We start from the raw sequence: 17,241 nt of genomic DNA on the forward strand, positions 1-17,241 counted from the left end.
TTTCAATGTCTGATATCCTTCTATGTTAAATATTAAATGTTAATTTGCATGCCTGATGTAATTACAGTAATCTTTGCAACCACTGTAAATGTGTAATTTTCTACCCCATGATATTTGCAATCCCATTCGTGAAGAAATATTGTAAAGCAAATCTTTTGTGATAGTAATATTCTGTAATGCTATTTTGTGATCTTATTGTGCCACATCCTTTGTATTGTTTTGAAATTTTCAATAAAAAATATTAAAACCAAAAAAAAAAAAAAAATTATATACACTTTTACTCATGGTTCTTTATTTCTATTAACACAAACAATGCTTACCTATTAGAAATTGAGAAGGTTTTTTGATGCTAGCAAATCACAGGTGTAAAAGAGGACTAGACAGCCATACACATTGTTGCGCTTATTAAAGGAACATGAAGCCCAAAAAGTATCTTTCATGATTCAGATAGAGAATACAATTTTAAACTTTCTAATTTACTTCTATTATCTAATCTGTTTTATTCTCTTGGTATCATTTTTTGAAGGAGCAGCAATGCACTGCTGGTTTCTAACTGAACACATAGGTGAGCCAATGACAATCAGTTAATATATGCAGCGACCAATCAACAGCTATAACCTAGGTTCTCTGCTGCACATGAACTTGCCTAGATAAACATTTCAGGAAAGGATAACAAGAGAAAGAAGCAAATTAAATAATAGAAGTAATTTGGAAAGTTGCTTGAAATTGTATTCTCTATCTGAAACATGAAAGAAATTTTTTTGGTTTCATGTCCCTTTAATGCAGTAATTAGGTCCCTTGCCCTCTTCTTAAAAGTGTCTGTATTTCCTAAACTCACTTTGCTCTTTTTGAGACATGCAGGATGGGAAGAGTGATTGCCTTGACTTGTATGGACCTAATTATAACTGAAGTCAGCTAAGTTTAGGCAAAGGGGTCCATTTATCAAGCTCCGAACAGAGCTTGTGGGCCCGTGTTTCTGGCGAGTCTTCAGACTCACCAGAAACACCAGTTATGAAGCAGCGGTCTAAAGACCGCTGCTCCATAACCCTGTCCGCCTGCTCTGAACAGGCGGACAGGAATCGCCGGAAATCAACCCAATCGAGTACGATCGGGTTGATTGACACCCTCCTGCTGGCAGCTGCTGGTGCAATGCTGAATACAGAGAGCGTATTGCTCTCCGCATTCAGCTATGTCTTGCAGACCTGATCCGCACTGTCGGATCAGGTCTGCAAGACATTTGATAAATAGGCCCCATTGTGTTTAAGGGGTAAGTAAATAGACAATGTAGTAACCATCCCAAGGACACAAGTATATTCCTATATGTATAATGTGTAAACATATGTATAATGTGTAAACTTTTATTGAAATTCCAAGTAAAAATGTGATCATAAACCTCAGTGAATACTGCACACAGCATAAACCCTAGTGACTACTGCACACAGCATAAACCCCAGTGACTACTGCACACAGCATAAACCACAGTGACTACTGCACACAGCATAAACCACAGTGACTACTGCACACACCCAGACATCCCAACTCTCCCTGAAGTTCAGGGAGTCTCCATTATTGTACTAGCGGCTCCCTGATGCCAGCAAATGGAATGCAATCTCCCTGAAACTCCAAGTATCATGATCCAATGTTGCCCAAATCCGGAAAAGTGTTTCTTTAAGGAATGCCTTAAGTTGCTGGGAAGTTATAGAACCCTCAAAGCATGCATTAGTAAAAAAAAAACAAAAAAAAAAAACACTGAATTTAATAAACTAAATCACAAATGCTAACTTTTTTACTGCACTTAATTAAATTTCGTATTCAAAAATATTTAAGCATTCAACAAGGGTATAGTCACTGGAAAATAGGTTTGTTGTATGTGTTTGTACAATAAAACATAATTTATGTAAGAACTTACCTGATAAATTCATTTCTTTCATATTAGCAAGAGTCCATGAGCTAGTGACGTATGGGATATACATTCCTACCAGGAGGGGCAAAGTTTCCCAAACCTCAAAATGCCTATAAATACACCCCTCACCACACCCACAAATCAGTTTAACGCATAGCCAAGAAGTGGAGTGATAAGAAAAAAGTGTGAAAGCATAAAAAATAAGGAATTGGAATAATTGTGCTTTATACAAAAAAATCATAACCACCACAAAAAGGGTGGGCCTCATGGACTCTTGCTAATATGAAAGAAATTAATTTATCAGGTAAGTTCTTACATAAATTATGTTTTCTTTCATGTAATTAGCAAGAGTCCATGAGCTAGTGACTTATGGGATAATGACTACCCAAGATGTGGATCTTCTACGCAAGAGTCACTAGAGAGGGAGGGATAAAATAAAGACAGCCAATTCCGCTGAAAATAATCCACACCCAAAACAAAGTTTAAATCTTATAATGAAAAAAACTGAAATTATAAGCAGAAGAATCAAACTGAAACAGCTGCCTGAAGTACTTTTCTACCAAAAACTGCTTCAGAAGAAGAAAACACATCAAAATGGCAGAATTTAGTAAAAGTATGCAAAGACCAAGTTGCTGCTTTGCAAATCTGATCAACCGAAGCTTCATTCCTAAATGCCAAGGAAGTAGAAACTGACCTAGTAGAATGAGCTGTAATCCTTTGAGGCGGAGTTTTACCCGACTCGACATAAGCATGATGAATTAAAGATTTCAACCAAGATGCCAAAGAAATGGCAGAAGCCTTCTGAACTTTCCTAGAACCGGAAAAGATAACAAATAGACTAGAAGTCTTTCGGAAATTCTTAGTAGCTTCAACATAATATTTCAAAGCTCTAACTACATCCAAAGAATGCAATGATTCCTCCTTAGAATTCTTAGCATTAGGACATAATGAAGGAACCACAATTTCTCTACTAATGTTGTTAGAATTCACAACCTTAGGTAAAAATTTAAAAGAAGTTTGCAACACCGCCTTATCCTGATGAAAAATCAGAAAAGGAGACTCACAAGAAAGAGCAGATAATTCAGAGACTCTTCTGGTAGAAGAGATGGCCAAAAGGAACAAAACTTTCCAAGAAAGTAATTTAATGTCCAAAGAATGCATAGGTTCAAACGGAGGAGCTTGAAGAGCCCCCAGAACCAAATTCAAACTCCAAGGAGGAGAAATTGACTTAATGACAGGTTTTATATGAACCAAAGCTTGTACAAAACAATGAATATCAGGAAGATTAGCAATCTTTCTGTGAAAAAGAACAGAAAGAGCAGAGATTTGTCCTTTCAAGGAACTTGCAGAAAAACCTTTATCCAAACCATCCTGAAGAAACTGTAAAATTCTCGGAATTCTATAAGAATGCCAGGAAAAATTATGAGAAAGACACCAAGAAATATAAGTCTTCCAGACTTTATAATATATCTCCCTAGATACGGATTTACGAGCCTGTAACATAGTATTAATCACAGAGTCAGAGAAACCTCTTTGACTAAGAATCAAGCGTTCAATCTCCATACCTTTAAATTTAAGGATTTGAGATCCTGATGGAAAAAAGGACCTTGTGACAGAAGGTCTGGTCTTAATGGAAGAGTCCACGGTTGGCAAGAGGCCATCCGGACAAGATCCGCATACCAAAATCTGTGAGGCCATGCTGGAGCTACCAGCAGAACAAACGAGCATGTCTTCAGAATCTTGGAGATTACTCTTGGAAGAAGAACTAGAGGCGGAAAGATATAGGCAAGATGATACTTCCAAGGAAGTGACAACACATCCACTGCTTCCGCTTGAGGATCCCTGGATCTGGACAGATACCTGGGAAGTTTCTTGTTTAGATGAGAAGCCATCAGATCTATTTCTGGAAGACCCCACATTTGAACAATCTGAAGAAATACCTCTGGGTGAAGAGACCATTCGCCCGGATGTAACGTTTGGCGACTGAGATAATCCGCTTCCCAATTGTCTATACCTGGGATATGAACCGCAGAAACTAGACAGGAGCTTGATTCCGCCCATACCAGAATTCGAGATACTTCTTTCATGGCACGAGGACTGTGAGTCCCTCCTTGATGATTGATGTATGCCACAGTTGTGACATTGTCTGTCTGAAAACAAATGAACGATTCTCTCTTTAGAAGAGGCCAAGACTGAAGAGCTCTGAAAATTGCACGGAGTTCCAAAATATTGATCGGTAATCTCACCTCCTGAGATTCCCAAACCCCTTGTGCTGTCAGAGACCCCCAAACAGCTCCCCAACCTGTCAGACTTGCATCTGTTGAAATTACAGTCCAGGTCGGAAGAACAAAAGAAGCCCCCTGAACTAAACGATGGTGATCTGTCCACCACGTCAGAGAGTATCATACAATCGGTTTTAAAGATATTAATTGAGATATCTTTGTGTAATCCCTGCACCACTGGTTGAGCATACAGAGCTGAAGAGGTCGCATGTGAAAACGAGCAAAGGGGATCACATCCGATGCAGCAGTCATAAGACCTAGAATTTCCATGCATAAGGCTACCGAAGGGAATGATTGTGATTGAAGGTTTCGACAAGCTGAGATCAATTTTAGACATCTCTTGTCTGTCAGAGACAGAGTCATGGACACTGAATCTATCTGGAAACCTAAAAAGGTAACCCTTGTTTGAGGAATCAATGAACTTTTCGGTAAATTGATCCTCCAACCATGATCTTGAAGAAACAACACAAGTCGATTCGTATGAGATTCTGCTAAATGTGAAGACTGAGCAAGTACCAAGATATCGTCCAAATAAGGAAATACCACAATACCCTGTTCTCTGATTACAGACAGAAGGGCACCGAGAACCTTTGTAAAAATCCTTGGAGCTGTTGCTAGGCCAAACGGCAGAGCCACAAACTGGTAATGCTTGTCTAGGAAAGAGAATCTCAGAAACTGATAGTGATCTGGATGAATCGGAATATGCAGATATGCATCCTGTAAATCTATTGTGGACATATAATGCCCTTGCTGAACAAAAGGCAGAATAGTCCTTATAGTTACCATTTTGAATGTTGGTATCCTTACATAACGATTCAATATTTTTAGATCCAGAACTGGTCTGAAGGAATTCTCCTTCTTTGGTACAATGAAGAGATTTGAATAAAACCCCAGTCCCTGTTCCAGAACTGGAACTGGCATAATTACTCCAGCCAACTCTAGTTCTGAAACACATTTCAGAAATGCTTGAGCCGTTGCTGGATTTACTGGGACACGGGAAAGAAAAAATCTCTTTGCAGGAGGCCTTATCTTGAAGCCAATTCTGTACCCTTCTGAAACAATGTTTTGAATCCAAAGATTGTGAATTAAATTGATCCAAATTTGTTTGAAAAAACGTAATCTGCCCCCTACCAGCTGAGCTGGAATGAGGGCCGCACCTTCATGTGGACTTGGGAGCTGGTTTTGGTTTCCTAAAAGGCTTGGACTTATTCCAGACTGGAGATGGTTTCCAAACTGATACCGCTCCTGAGGGCGAAGGATCAAGCTTTTGTTCCTTATTGTGAGGAAAGGAACGAAAACGATTATTAGACCTAAATTTACCTTTAGATTTTTTATCCTGTGGTAAAAAAGTTCCTTTCCCTCCAGTAACAGTTGAGATAATAGAATCCAACTGAGAACCAAATAATTTATTACCCTGGAAAGAAAGGGAAAGCAAAGTTGACTTAGAAGACATATCAGCATTCCAAGTTTTAAGCCATAAAACTCTTCTAGCTAAAATAGCTAGAGACATATACCTGACATCAACTCTAATGATATCAAAGATGGCATCACAAATAAAGTTATTAGCATGTTGAAGAAGATTAACAATGCTATGAGAGTTATGATCTGTTACTTGTTGCGCTAAAGCTTCTAACCAAAAAGTTGAAGCTGCAGCAACATCCGCTAAAGATATAGCAGGTCTAAGAAGATTACCTGAACATAAGTAAGCTTTTCTTAGAAAGGATTCAATCTTCCTATCTAAAGGGTCCTTAAAGGAAGTACTATCTGCCGTAGGAATAGTAGTACGTTTAGCAAGAGTAGAGACAGCCCCATCAACTTTAGGGATTTTGTCCCAAAATTCTAATCTGTCAGATGGCACAGGATATAATTGCTTAAAACGTTTAGAAGGAGTAAATGAATTACCCAAATTATTCCATTCCCTGGAGATTTTTTCAGAAACAGCATCAGGGACAGGAAAAACTTCTGGAATAACTACAGGAGATTTAAAAACCTTATTTAAACGTTTAGATTTAGTATCAAGAGGACCAGAATCCTCTATTTCTAAAGCAATTAAAACCTCTTTAAGTAAAGAATGAATAAATTCCATTTTGAATAAATATGAAGATTTATCAGCATCAACCTCTGAGACAGAATCCTCTGAACCAGAGGAACCACTATCAGAATCAGAATGATGATGTTCATTTAAAAATTCATCTGAAAAATGAGAAGTTTTAAAAGACCTTTTGCATTTACTAGAAGGGGGAATAACAGACATAGCCTTCTTAATAGATTTAGAAACAAAATCTCTTATGTTAACAGGAACATTCTGAGTATTAGATGTTGATGGAACCACAACAGGTAATGTAACATTACTAAAGGAAATATTATCTGCATTAACAAGTTTGTTATGACATTCATTACAAACAACAGCTGGAGGAACAGATACCATAAGTTTACAACAGATACACTTAACTTTGGTAGATCCAGCACCAGGCAGCGTTTTTCCAGAAGTATCTTCTAACTCAGTGTCAATCTGGGACATCTTGCAATATGTAATAGAAAAAACAACATATAAAGCAAAATTGATCAAATTCCTTAAATGACAGTTTCAGGAATGGGAAAAAATGCCAGTGAACAAGCTCCTAGCAACCTGAAGCAAAAAATAACGAGACTTAAATAATGTGGAGACAAAAGTGACGCCCATATTTTTTTTGCGCCAAAAAAGACGCCCACATTATTTGGCGCCTAAATGCTTTTGGCGCCAAAAATGACGCCACATCCGGAACGCCAACACTTTTGGCGCAAAAAAACATAAAAAATGACGCAACTTCCGGCGACACGTATGACGCCGGAAACAGAAAAAACTTTTTGCGCCAAAAAAGTCCGCGCCAAGAATGACGCAATAAAATGAAGCATTTTCAGCCCCGGCGAGCCTAACAGCCCACAGGAAAAAAGTCAAATTTTAAGGTAAGAAAAAAATTGATTTATTGAAATGCATTATCCCAAATATGAAACTGACTGTCTGAAATAAGGAACGTTGAACATCCTGAGTTAAGGCAAATAAATGTTTGAATACATATATTTAGAACTTTATACAAAAGTGCCCAACCATAGCTTAGGGTGTCACAGAAAATAAGACTTACTTACCCCAGGACACTCATCTACATGTAGTAGAAAGCCAAACCAGTACTGAAACGAGAATCAGTAGAGGTAATGGTATATAAGAGTATATCGTCGATCTGAAAAGGTAGGTAAGAGATGAATCTCTACGACCGATAACAGAGAACCTATGAAATAGACCCCGTAGAAGGAGATCATTGAATTCAAACAGGCAATACTCTCCTCACATCCCTCTGACATTCACTGCACGCTGAGAGGAAAACCGGGCTCCAACCTGCTGCGGAGCGCATATCAACGTAGAATCTAGCACAAACTTACTTCACCAGTTTGTAAAACTGATATGTGGGTGTGGTGAGGGGTGTATTTATAGGCATTTTGAGGTTTGGGAAACTTTGCCCCTCCTGGTAGGAATGTATATCCCATACGTTACTAGCTCATGGACTCTTGCTAATTACAGGAAAGAAAGCTACTTTTTTTAATGTGCCTTTAGTGGGAAGCTACTTTAATGATGTCTCTATCTTATTTAGGGTTTCAAGGTGTCCAATATATAACTGGGAGGGGGAGGGGTGTAGCGCAGTAGCGGGTGAAGCCACCTCCCTGAAATTAGTTTTTGCAGGTTGGGATGTCTGCACTCCATAAACCACACACAGATAAACCCCAGTGACTACTGCACACAGCATAAACTCCAGTGACTACTGCACACGGCATAAACCCCAGTGACTACTGCACACAGCATAAACCCCAGTGATGACTGTACACAGCATAAACTCCAGTGACTACTGCACACAGCATAAACCCCAGAGCTACTGTACACAGCATAAACCCCAGTGATAACATGCACACAGCATAAACCCCAGTGCTTCTGCACACAGCATAAACCCCAGTGACTACTGTACACAGCATAAACCCCAGTGACTACTGCACACAGCATAAACCTCAGTGACTACTGCACACAGCATAAACCCCAGTGACTACTGCACACAGCATACACCCCAGAGCTACTGCACACAGCATAAACCCCAGTGACTACTGTACACAGCATAAACCCCAGTGACTACTGCACACAGCATAAACCCCAGTGACTACTGCACACAGCATAAACCCCAGTGCTACTGCACACAGCATAAACCCCAGTGACTACTGCACACAGCATAAACCCCAGTGATGACTGCACACAGCATATACCCCAGAGCTACTGCACACAGCATAAACCCCAGTGACTACTGCACACAGCATAAACCCCAGTGACTACTGCACACAGCATAAACCACAGAGCTACTGCACACAGCATAAACCCCAGTGACTACTGCACACAACATAAACCACAGTGACTACTGCACACAGCATAAACCACAGTCATCACTGTGCACAGCATACACCCCAGTTATGACTGCACACAGCATAAACCCCAGTGACTACTGTACAAAGCATAAACCCCAGTGACTATTGCACACAGCATAAACCCCAGTGACTACTGCACACAACATAAACCACAGTGACTACTGCACACAGCATACACCCCAGAGCTACTGTACACAGTATAAACCCCAGTGACTACTGCACACAGTGATCACTGTGCACAGCATAAACCACAGTGCTACACAGGCTAATGAGCAATAAGTGCTTATTCTTTATTTAAATGTGAACCTTTTTTAATAGCATTTCACTTTTTTACTATTTAATGACAACAAATTTACAAAAAATATAATTTAAATCTGAAAAAAAAAAAAATATATTGGGGAAAAGAGTATCCCAGTAATTACCTTGAGAAAAATGTTACATGTCATTCTATAGACTCAACATAAAATAGGGCTGGACTTCTATTTTGCAGGGCTGCTTTTCATTCCCAGTCTTGCTCTGGAAATGATCTACTTGTAAACAATTTAAAACCCTCTAGCAGGCTAATTTCATCATTGTGAGCAAATTAAAGGGGAGACAATGTGGGGGGGGGGCGGAGCTAGCTACAAAATGGAGAAGACGTACTTTTGTTGAGCTCTGTGGCCATAAACTAATAATCTCTACTAAAATGAATATTCATCTGGCCAAGCTTACTTTTAAATACTTTTTTGCATTCCTCACTATACTGGAAGACTACATGCTTATTACTTTTGGTTGAAACCAGCGGACTACACTATCAGAGTTTTTGCTGATCTGACTACCCACATGGCACACCACAGCTCGACCTAGACGCACAAAAGTCCTTTATCCTAGCTAATATTCAATCTAGTTCAACTTAGTTAACATGGGATTTTTTGCAAGTGCATTCTTAGCCCAAGCATAAGGCTTTGGAAATATTCCCTCTGATATCACAAATGAGCAAGTCTCTGGATATTCTGGTTTACCACTGAGGCAATTATTCATTTCAGACCAGGTTCCTACATAGACTAGTGGTGTTTCTCAATACCTGGAGACATGAGGTTTAGAGTTCGATTCCCCAGATAGCTACTCTATATAACGATAATAACTTTTGATTTTTCTCAACTTTTTTCATCTTTCTTTCTATCTCTGTTTGATATGATGCTAATAATACCTTTAAAGCACATAGTATAATGAGAATGCTTTAGATTACTAGTATATCTTTAATTGATTGCTAACATATACCATATATATAATATAATTAAATTAAGTTAGCACGATTGCAACTAGTCACATTTTATTATCAGTGGAACAAATGAATCACAATGTCTTGAAGGGTTAAATAGCTATATATGTTTTTCCCTTACTAGGAGTTGCCAAAAATAGAGGGCTGGTATATTACACTAATTATTTAGTTTGATTAAGCTGTGACCAATTAGGTTTTATCCAATGGCTGTGTTATTATGTAAATAAATTTTGCAGTATGTGTGTTTAGGTTAAGCTATGATTACGGCTATTTGCCGAAACGCGTATGCTTAACACAGCTTACTTGTGAACTTTGCACTGTTGTGGTTTTTATGGTGATGTATTGAACTTTTATCCACCCTTTGGGGTAAAATAAATGCTACATTTTAACTTTTTGGATGGCTCTGCTCTCTTCCTTTTTCATTCTATAGACTCAACATAAAATAGGGCTGGACTTCTATTTTGCAGGGCTGCTTTTCATTCCCAGTCTTGCTCTGGAAATGATCTACTTGTAAACAATTTAAAACCCTCTAGCAGGCTAATTTCATCATTGTGAGCAAATTAAAGGGGAGACAATGTGGGGGGTGGAGCTAGCTACAAAATGGAGAAGACGTAGTCTTCCTCACCATACTGGAAGACTAGATGCTTATTACTTTTGGTTGAAACCAGCGGACTACACTATCAGAGTTTTTGCTGATGTGACTACCCACATGGCACACCACGGCTCGACCTAGACACACAAAAGTCCTTTATCCTGCCCAGGCATATACCGATATCAGCCAGAAGCTCATACACACAGTAACCTGCCGGTTCTTATTACTACCACTCATGGAAGCAGCCTGAATTACTTGCTGGAGCGAGCACATATAAAAATGGTGCAGATCGGTCACAATCTAAGGTGAAGAAAGAGGCCTACTCTATAATCCTGGATCTCACTGAGAGCCGTAACAAAAATGGAGCACATCGCTCTACTTCTGGAGGAGATGTCACCATTCGGCTTGTATAGAAGTGCTACATGACAGTGTCAGCTCGCCGTCGGACTCAATCTCCGCTGCAGTTTCACAGGATCCCGGCATCGCTACCTTAACGCCCGGGGACGGTGCAGTGGGGCCCCGGCATTGTCCCTGGGTGTCATGTACATTAAATACTCTGTATGTACGATGGCGGGTGCTGGAATCTAGTGATCCTCACCCTGATGAGGCAGTGATAGCCACTAAGACTTCTCCCTTTACCAGTATCGCGGCAGCGCTACTATATACTGATGTAGCTCAAGTGTTGGAGGACTTGCACCTACCAAGCTCACGTTCTAAAAAAAGAAGAGCTAATAGGAAGGCCACAGGGGAAACGTTGTACCAAAGGGTACCGCCATTGTCCCGCTATAAAGGAGCCCTTTGGAAGTTGATGATCATAGAACTGATGCCACACTACATGGAGTCTCACAGAGAATTCCCTCAATTGCTGGAAAGCAATGTTTGCAGGCTCCATCAAAACTCAGTGAAGATAGGCGTTGGGTAAAACCCTCCTGACTATAGCAAGGGGATTGTTTAGTGGTGGGCTATGTTTATTTATGTTGTTCACCCACATTACCCTGCCATTGGAATATACTAGATCTCCATTCTATAATGGACTGCTCTCCAGATGACGAGTCACTGCTCTGAACATTGGGGAACTATACTATGTCCTTTATGATTAACAAATTTTCTCAGGGTTTGCTAGCTATGCTTTTTATATCAGTTTAGCATCACATGTTCTCTTAATATGTTTGCATCTGTTTTGAGGCCCTCTTTAGCTAAGTACAAAGGGATTGTTAAAGATGTATATCTCCATTTATACTATTTATGTATGAGATGCATAGCTAGATGCTTGAGCTTGTGTACATAGTCACATAATATTTTTTACATAAGCTACTATACCGTTAGACATGAGGCTATGGAACCATGCACTGGATAAAGTAGTTTATATTAATACTTCCCCAATACCCCTGTGCAGTTGCCTCCTATAGATATCACTGATACTGTGCTACCTAAGTAGGGTGGTTCTGTAGTATGCTCAAAATATACAGTAGCAATATCTGCATATAGGTCAGGCGATCCTTTGTTCTCTTTGCTACTGAGATTGCTTCGGTTATACCTAACCATTTATTGTTAACAATATTCTGCATTTCTTTTTTATTTTACACACTATATCGTGATATATATTTCCATTTAATAGGAGATGCACATCTCAATGGCCACTCTAGCATACAGCCCAAAGCTCTTAGACAGAGGATGGTTGATAGACTGGTTCTCAGTTCCTTTTGCCACATACTGTTTGTTGATATCACCCTGAGATATTCTACTAGTCGCACATGAGCGGTTTTTATTTCCGATGACATTTTTATTTCGCTCATATATATGTTCCTAAATAGGATTCCTTCACATAATGTCAGTTAGGCATGTACAGCAGCCCTACTAGATCTTACAATCTACAATCTATCCTAAGTATTGTTATATACTTTATGTTTACTCTAACTTCTTATAAGCTTGCATATGAGGGATACATAGCTTTTTCAGGACATTGCCTTCTCAGTACATACAGGGAAATCCCCCTTTAGTGATATTATTTTACATTTATACCCACTCATCTATCACCTCCATCTGACCCCTCTCCTCCCTTTCCCGCCGGCATTTATTACCTGCGGGTCATATCCCTACTCCTTTTACCCATATCACCTATAGCTGGCATCTCCCTAGGAGAGGGGCTCATGTAGCAGTCTTCTGCTCTTAATATATATATAAATATCTCCCCCCCGTTCGTATCCTTTATAGGAAGCTACCCTTACTTTTACACACTCTAGCTTTAATTTTCTAGTTTCGTAAATAGAGGATAACTCCACTAGTAGGGTACCTGAAAGCTATGAGATCCAATCGAATCTATAAATTCAATGTGCTAGCTGGCTCTGCCCTTCACCCCCCCTTACTCTATTTTGAGCGGCTCTCGTCCGCTGCATTCCCCCTCCCCATAAAACTATTGAGCCAACTCCTCCCTGGCCCTAACCTTGTCTGAATAGGCACCTTAATTTACTTTTCATATGGCACGAGGACCATTTTTGTTTATACTATATTCTATTATAAAACTGAAGTCTCCCTATAGATAGCCCAAATTTTATAATAATGCTTGAGATATATAGTCACATAATGTTTTTTCTACATGGTTTCTTCTGCAATGCCTTTTCTAATTATATTGTGTATACACTTATCTGTAAATGTTTTGGGGCATATCTTATATGTTGTTTTTGTTTATGACTTCAATAAAAACCGTTTAAAACAAAAAAAAAAGGTGAGACAATGTTACAGTGTCCTTTTAATGCCTGTTCTTCTATATACATTATGAAAACATATGCTGTTTAGCAAGGTTACAGGCTGTAAAAAAACAATACCATTCTCAAAGACTTTCAGAAATTTCAATATTTTCAAAATTATGCTATGAGCCAAAGAAAATCTGTATTGAAAACCTACGGCTAGATTTAGAGTTTTGTCGGTAACGACCCGCGTAGCTAACGCTGGCTTTTTTCTGGCCGCACCTTTAAAATAACTCTGGTATTGAGAGTCCACAGAATGGCTGCGTTAGGCTCCAAAAAAGGAGCGTACAGCATATTTAACGCCACTGCAACTCTCGATACCAGAGTTGCTTACGGACGCGGCCAGCCTCAAAAACGTGCTTGTGCACGATTCCCCCATAGGAAACAATGGGGCTGTTTGAGCTGAAAAAAAACCTAACACCTGCAAAAAAGCCGCGTTCAGCTCCTAACGCAGCCCCATTGTTTGCTATGGGGAAACACTTCCTACGTCTGCACCTAACACTCTAACATGTACCCCGAGTCTAAACACCCCTAACCTTACACTTATTAACCCCTAACCTATCAGCCAATCGGAATTAAGGTAGGAATATTCTGATTGGCTGATGGAGTCAGCCAATCAGAATCAAGTTCAATCCGATTAGCTGATCCGATCAGCCAATCAGATTGAGCTCGCATTCTATTGGCTGATCGGAACAGCCAATAGAATGCGAGCTCAATCTGATTGGCTGATTGGATCAGCCAATCGGATTGAACTAGATTCTGATTGGCTGATTCCATCAGCCAATCAGAATATTCCTACCTTAATTCCGATTGGCTGATAGAATCCTATCAGCCAATCGGAATTTGAGGGACGCCATCTTGGATGACGTCATTTAAAGGAACCGTCATTCGTCGTTCAGTCGTCGGCCAGGATGGATGTTCCGCGTTGGAGGTCTTCAGGATGCTGCCGCTCCGCTCCGGATGGATGCCGCTTGGATGAAGACTTCAATCGGATGGAAGACCTCTTCTGCCCCGCTTGGATGAAGACGTCTACCGGATGGAGGACCTCTTCTTGCTCCGCTTGGATGAAGAATTTGGCTCGGCTGGGTGAAGACGACTCAAGGTAGGAAGATCTTCAGGGTCTTAGTGTTAGGTTTATTTAAGGGGGGTTTGGGTTAGATTAGGGGTATGTGGGTGGTGGGTTGTAATGTTGGGGGGGGGGGGGTATTGTATTTTTTTTTTACAGGAAAAAGAGCTGAACTTCTTGGAGCATGCCCCGCAAAGGGCCCTGTTCAGGGCTGGTAAGGTAAAAGAGCTTTGAACTTTAGTAATTTAGAATAGGGTATTTTGGGTTTTGGTTTTATTTTGGGGGGCTTTGTTATTTTATTAGGGGGCTTAGAGTAGGTGTAATTAGTTTAAAATTGTTGTAATATTTTTCTAATGTTTGTAAATATTTTTTTATTTTTTGTAACTTAGTTCTTTTTTATTTTTTGTACTTTAGCTAGTTTATTTCATTGTATTTATTTGTAGGAATTGTATTTAATTTATTTATTGATAGTGTAGTGTTAGGTTTAATTGTAGATAATTATAGGTATTTTATTTAATTAATTTATTGATAGTGTAGTGTTAGGTTTAATTGTAACTTAGGTTAGGATTTATTTTACAGGTAAATTTGTAATTATTTTAACTAGGTAGCTATTAAATAGTTCTTAACTATTTAATAGCTATTGTACCTGGTTAAAATAAATACAAAGTTACCTGTAAAATAAATATTAATCCTAAAATAGCTATAATATAAATATAATTTATATTGTAGCTATATTAGGATTTATTTTACAGGTAAGTATTTAGCTTTAAATAGGAATAATTTATTTAATAAGAGTTAATTTATTTCGTTAGATTAAAATTATATTTAATTTAGGGGGGTGTTAGTGTTAGGGTTAGACTTAGCTTTAGGGGTTAATACATTTATTAGAATAGCGGTGAGCTCCAGTCGGCAGATTAGGGGTTAATAATTGAAGTCAGGTGTCGGCGATGTTAGGGAGGGCAGATTAGGGGTTAATACTATTTATTATAGGGTTAGTGAGGCGGATTAGGGGTTAATAACTTTATTATAATAGCGGTGCGGTCCGGTCGGCAGATTAGGGGTTAATAAGTGTAGGCAGGTGGAGGCGACGTTGTAGGGGGCAGGTTAGGGGTTAATAAATATAATATAGGGGTCGGTGGTGTTAGGGGCAACAGATTAGGGGTACATAGCTATAATGTAGGTGGCGGCGCTTTGCGGTCGGCAGATTAGGGGTTAATTATTGTAGGTAGCTGGCGGCGATGTTGTGGGGGGCAGGTTAGTGGTTAATAATACAGGGGTCGGCGGTGTTAGGGGCAGCAGATTAGGGGTACATAAGTATAACGTAGGTGGCGGTCGGCAGATTAGGGGTTAAAAAAATGTAATCGAGTGGCGGCGATGTGGGGGGACCTCGGTTTAGGGGTACATAGGTAGTTTATGGGTGTTAGTGTACTTTAGAGCACAGTAGTTAAGAGCTTTATGAACCGGCGTTAGCCCAGAAAGCTCTTAACTACTGACTTTTTTCTGCGGCTGGAGTTTTGTCGTTAGAATTCTAACGCTCACTTCAGACACGACTCTAAATACCGGAGTTAGAAAGATCCCATTGAAAAGATAGGATACGCAATTGACGTAAGGGGATCTGCGGTATGGAAAAGTCGCGGCTGAAAAGTGAGCGTTAGACCCTTTTTTGAGTGACTCCAAATACCGGCGGTAGCCTAAAACCAATGTTAGGAGCCTCTAACGCTGGTTTTCACGGCTACCGCCAAACTCCAAATCTAGGCCCTAGAGAGGTATCATGAAACGGGAATTATTTATTTGCAGCTGTGTTTATTTTAAATGCAAAACAATTGCTTGCATAGTAAGATATACTGTCACAAAACATTGATGTCCAGATCAGTCAATTCACCTTATGGTTTTTTACACCATTAAACATTGTTACAAATTCTAAGGTCAATTAAGGACATCCACATTTTTCTATACTAATCTGATTTCTGAAGGTCACTTGTCTGTCTTTAAAATACAATATATTGTATTTGTTTTTTTCTTTCACACTTTTGAACTAGTGTATGCCCTTATTAAGAATTAAAGGAGCGGTCTACTCCAGATGTTTTATTGTTTAAAAAGATAGATAATCCCTTTATTACCCATTCACCAGTTTTGCATAACCAGCACAATTATATTAATATACTTTAAACCTCTGTGCTTACCTTTTATCTGAGCCTCTGCAGTCTGACCCCTAATTTCAAATCTTTTGACAGACTTGCATTTTAGCCAATCACGCTGACTCATAAATAACTCCACGGGAGTGAGCACAAATGTAATTATATTGCACACATGAACTAGTGCTGTCTAGCTGGGAAACTGTAAAAATGCACTGAGACAAGAGGAGGTCTTCAAGGGCTTACAAATTAGCATATGAGCCTTCCTATGTTTAATTTCAACAAAGAATACAAGTAGAACAAAGCAGCAAATATGATGATAAAAGTACATTGGAAAGTTGTTTAAAATATCATACCCTAAATCATTAAAAGTTTAATTTTTACTAGACTGTCTCTTTAACTCACTTTACTCACACAACATATTAGTCTATAGATCTTTTCAGATATCTGGTAATATAGAAAAGTACTATGAGGAACAATATAGACTTCTAATCATAATCTTAAAGGGATGGGAACATGTTCATAAAGATTAAAACTAATTTTCTAGTTATTTAAGGAATGTTAAAGAAATGTTATGTATGCATAGCATATGAGTTTTTTTCAACTACACATGCACAAAGAGCATCTTATAGGGCGACAATGCATTTATATCTCTTAATCTATAGTGATTTTTTAGTAGATTAAGACAGTAACATCCCATATCTATCTGCTAAATTAGAAAAACATGATGAAGTTATGCTTGAAGCATTGCCTAAATGAAGAACATGCAATTTTTTAACAATACATTTATAATTTTAGGGTATGCAGATACTACT

General features: G+C 39.0%; 1 protein-coding gene across 2 annotated transcripts in view; it reads right to left on the reverse strand.

Moving 5' to 3' along the window:
- The window catches only part of LOC128649913 (alcohol dehydrogenase 1), a 275,327-nt gene that overhangs the window by 51,299 nt on the left and 206,787 nt on the right, over positions 1–17,241 (reverse strand). The window lies entirely within an intron of this gene.

This window comes from Bombina bombina, chromosome 2, assembly GCF_027579735.1.
Source record: "Bombina bombina isolate aBomBom1 chromosome 2, aBomBom1.pri, whole genome shotgun sequence".
Classification (NCBI taxonomy): domain Eukaryota; kingdom Metazoa; phylum Chordata; class Amphibia; order Anura; family Bombinatoridae; genus Bombina; species Bombina bombina.